Source organism: Zootoca vivipara, chromosome 14 (genome assembly GCF_965207765.1).
Source record: "Zootoca vivipara chromosome 14, rZooViv2.hap1.1, whole genome shotgun sequence".
NCBI classification, from domain to species: Eukaryota; Metazoa; Chordata; class Lepidosauria; order Squamata; family Lacertidae; genus Zootoca; species Zootoca vivipara.
Window position 1 is genome coordinate 29,017,096 of NC_142597.1, and position 4,755 is coordinate 29,021,850.

The window sequence follows — 4,755 nt, forward strand, 5'->3', positions numbered from 1 at the left end:
TGCTGCAGAATACTTTAGTCAAAGGAAAGTTAAAATATTTGCAAGGACAACGTGCCGTAGTGCATGTGCAGAAAACCACACTTTGAAGGCCGTCGTATTCTTTTTAAAATTTCAAACCATAATGAAAGTTCAGAAGCAGCAAAGCCAGCTGACCATACAATTTTATGTTGACCTTCCATCTTCCTGATCTGGAAACTAGTTAAGAGAAAAACGTTCAATTCTGGATAGTTGGCAACTCTAAATATTGCTGACTGGCCTGTGGCTATTAAGGGCATTATACTGGATGGGATCAAGGGACGCGGGTGGCGCTGTGCGTTAAACCACAGGGCCTAGGGTTTGCTGATCAGAAGGTCGGCGGTTCGAATCCCCGTGAGGGGGTGAGCTCCCATTGCTCGGTCCCAGCTCCTGCCAACCAACAGCTCGAAAGCACGTCAAAGTGCAAGTAGATAAATACAGTGGGAAAGTAAACGGCATTTCCGTCTGCTGCTCTGGTTTGCCAGAAGCAGCTTTGTCATGCTGGCCACATGACCTGGAAGCTGTACGCCGGCTCCCTCGGCCAATAACGCAAGATGAGCGCCGCAACCCCAGAGTCGGTCACGACTGGACCTAATGGTCAGGGGTCCCTTTACCTTTTTACTGGATGGGATGTGTGTGTGTGTGTGTGTGTGTGTGTGTGTGTGTGTGTGTAAAATCAAAGAGTTGGCTGTTGACCTGGGAGATCATAGAATCATATGAGTGTAGAGTTAGAAGAAACCCCCAAGGGTCACCAAGTCAACCCCCTGCAACATAGGAATCATGGCGAAAGAATCCCTGACATTCCGGATCATCTAGTTCAGGGGTGGCCAACTCCCAACTCCCAAGAGACTGCGATCTACTCAGAGTTAAAAATTGGCAGTGATCTACCCCCTTTTGGGGGGTTCAGGTCAAGGTTGCTGAGCTTTTTTAAGGGAGGAAAGCCACATTTGGGGGGTGCAGGGTGAAAATGTTTAGCTTTTTTTAGGGGAGCTAAAGTTGTTGAGCTTCTTTGGGGGAGCCAGTGATCTACCAGTGATCTACCACAGACATCCAGTGATCTACCAGTAGATCACGATCTACCTGTTGGACGTGCCTGATCTAGTTCAACCTGCTGCTCAATCTAGGAGCGCAACTTCCGCATCTCTGGCAAAAGGCCCCTCAGCCTCTTTTTGAGCAACTCCCTCAAAGGAGAGCCCCCCCCTCTTCTTGAGGCCCTTCCTGTTCCTCTGTTGAACAGCCCTTCCAATTAGGAAGTGTCTCCAAACCTTCAGCCAAAATCTGCTCCTCTGCCATTCCCACCCCCTTATCGCAGACTGCTGCTTTCTTCCTTTTTTAAAAAGGTCACCTTTAAGAGCTGCAAACAATTCATCCAATGCAGCCCCCCTCCTGCTGTGCCCTCCTTGCCGAAGATTCTTTGGAACAGGGATTTGACCTGCATTCTATCTTTGAGTGAGGAAAAGGATTTCCCAAAGCCCCTGTTCCGCTGCTCCCTTTGGGCCTCGGGGATCCTTCCTTTCTGCCAACCTTTGTTCCGTCTGTCTCTGTGCTCAAATGCAGCTTCCCCTCCCCTGTGGCTGCTTATTACGGGGAAAACATTAGTAGCACAAAAGCCGACTTTCAGGGAACCTCATTTATCATTATTGATCTTTTCATTTAGGAACTCCTGACAACTTAATGTGTCATGTGAAAACCACTTTGCTGTTGCATCTGGTTAGCCTACACAGCATTATTATTATTATTATTATTATTATTATTATTATTATTATTATTATTATTATTATTTCTCAGGAAGCACAGAGCAAGACAAGCAATGATGTGCCCTCCGCAGCACGACAAAATGGATCTCTAGATATCTTCCCCATCTTCTGGGAGTAATTCCCATTCAAATTGTAATCTGGGCTCAGTGCAGAAGTAATGAAAATTGCATTTCATCTTCTGTGGTTCTTGTTACCTTGGCACGAACACTTCCGAACAGCAGAGAGGGGAATTAATGCCGGCTCACAATGGAATCCTTTATGGGCTGCTGTTGAGATGCCCACCTCCAGAAGTACAAAGGGAACTGATGGAGGAGAGTTACTTAGCAAAGCAGCCAGGTAGCCTCTCTATCTCTGACAATGGGACTCCAGCTGGTGGCAGCTGGGCGCCTCGTCTTCCTCTTGGAAACACTGCGATGATTGAGGGAAATTGGGGCAGTGGAAGGAGGGAACATTTCTTGCTTTCTCCATTAGCTTTGGTGGAAAGCATTGGGGCTCTCAGGAAGCTGCCTACTCTATACAGCTCAGCTCTGGCTCCGCAGTCAGATGCTTCTGAATGCTCGTTTCTGGAAACCGCAGAAGGGGAGAGGGTTCCTGTGCCCCACTTGTGGGCTCCCCATTGGGGCATCTGGTTGGCCACTGTGACAACAGGGTGCTGGATTAGATGGGCCCCCTGAGATGGGCCAGATCCAGCAGGGCTGTTCTTAGGTTTGTACGTACTGGCTGAAATATAGTTTCCCGTCTTTAAAACAGAATGATTAGATTAAAACAATACATCAATTTTCCGTGAGAGCTGGACAGGCAGTGGGCCAATTCAGATGCCAAGAAGTCACAGAAACCTAGGCAGAGATGTCCATTTCTTTCTCTGATTTGATTTTGATGTAGTTCATTTTTTTTTTATCCTGCTTCTACTCCGGGGAGGAGAACTGGCCAGAACAGTTTAGAACAGAAAGTGGAGCAGAAAGAGCAGGATTAAATCCCTGCATGTGTGTAGTAGTGGTGTGTGGGGGTGACATTAAAAATAATGGTTAAATCCACTCTGCTTGCTCCTACTCAAGTCCTGGCTGTCAAAAAGCTGTCTTGAACAAGATGGTCCTACTGCCTCATTTCCTAACTTGGTGCTTTGGATGCTCAGGATGCTTTGGATGCTCAGGATGCTTTGGACTACATTTCCCATCAGCCCCTGGGGGGGAATTCCTTGGCAGGAGGGATGGGAAGACCTGTCTGTTTTGGTTCTCCCAGTTTCCCATCACCACCCCCATTGATTCAGCTCTCCACTTTTGAGCCACAATTTTTGAATTTCCTTTTTTTAAATCCTGAGGGAAATTCTTCAGAACTTTAGCGCAAATCTCCCTTATGTAAGCACATTTTTGTACACAGGGAATCTGTTCAAACAGCACTTGCTGTCAGAAAGCTATTCCTGATGTTTAGTCGAAATCTCATTTCTTGTAACTTGAAGCCATTGGTTCGGGTCCTACCCTCCGGAGTAGGAGAAAACAAGCTTGTCTCTGCTCCAATATCTTGAGTAATTCTGAGAATTCTGAGATAAGGCTATAAATTGATAAGGATAAGCCCAAGGATAAGCTATAAATGGCTACTAGACATGATGACTGTGTTCTCTATATTATTATTATTATTAATTATTATTATTATTATTATTATTATTATTATTATTGGAATTTATATACTGCCTTATACCCACAGGTCTCAGGGCGGTTTACAGAATAAAATCAAAATATAAAATCACAAAATCCATAATCAAAATAAAAACAACAACCCAGTAATCTCCTTCCCCCCCCCAAACCCCACATTTTAAAAGGGCGTAGGATGTCAATCCAATCAACCAAAGGCCTGGTTAAAAAGGAACGTTTTTGCCTGGCACCTAAAGGTGCATAAGGAAGGTGCCAGGAGAACTTCCCTGGGGATAGCATTCCACAGACGGGGGGAGCCACTGCAGAGAAGGCCCCGTTCTTGTGTTGCCATACTATACTGAAAGAGTCAGTATGCCTCTGCATTCCTGTTGTCGCGAATCCCAAGCAGAGAGGGCACTGTTCACTCAAATCCTGCTTGCTGGAATTCCATGATGGGCATCTGGTTGGCCTCTGTGTGACCAGGATACTGGACTAGATCCAACAGGTCTTTTCTTGCGTCCTCAATGCTTGCATAACTGCTCTTTTTAGAAGGCACAATTTGGCTGAAACTGGGATGAGGAAGCCCCTGACAATTTTAAGCACTGTCCCTAAGTAGAACATGTCACGGTGGTTCACTTCTGCAGGCATGAATGAGGGACCCTAAGGCTTGCTTGTTCTGGGTAGGAGAGGCCAAAACCTTCTCCCAAGACCCGGCTTTTATTTATTTCCTTCATAAAATGCATTCGCCACTTGATTGCAAAACAAACAAACTCAATGAGAATAAAACAGTAAACACATTTTTTAAAAATCAGCAACAAATGAACGACAGATGAAAGCATACGTCAACGTTCTACATGTCTGGATAGGCGTGTCTAAACGACAATTTATTTTTTTTAGTAGGTGCCAAAAAAAGAGTACAGGGGAGGCTCCTGGCATGATGTCAATAGGTAGGGAGTTCCAAAGTGTAAAAGATTAAAAGATTGATTTCCTCCAAAGGTGGCACCTGTAACAGTGAGAGCTAAGTAATCAAATGGACATATGGTATATAGGATAAGGTCAGGGCTTTTTTTTCACCAGGAGTTCAGCTCTGGCACCTCTCAGGTGGGAACCATTGCCATTCTCAGAGAACAAGGGAGAGGTTCACAGTGAGCTCCAGCACCTCTTTTTCTAGAAAAATAGCACTGAGTAAGGTGATCTCTCAGGTAAGCTGGTTAAGGGCTTTTTGCAGTGTGCGTGCAATTAAACGTGTGACAGAAGCACTGTTGACAGGCGGCGGCGGCAGCAGCAGCAGTGGCAATGGAAGAGTTAAAGAGAGAAACTCCAATATTATCATTTCTAAGCATAAATGCCAGTGT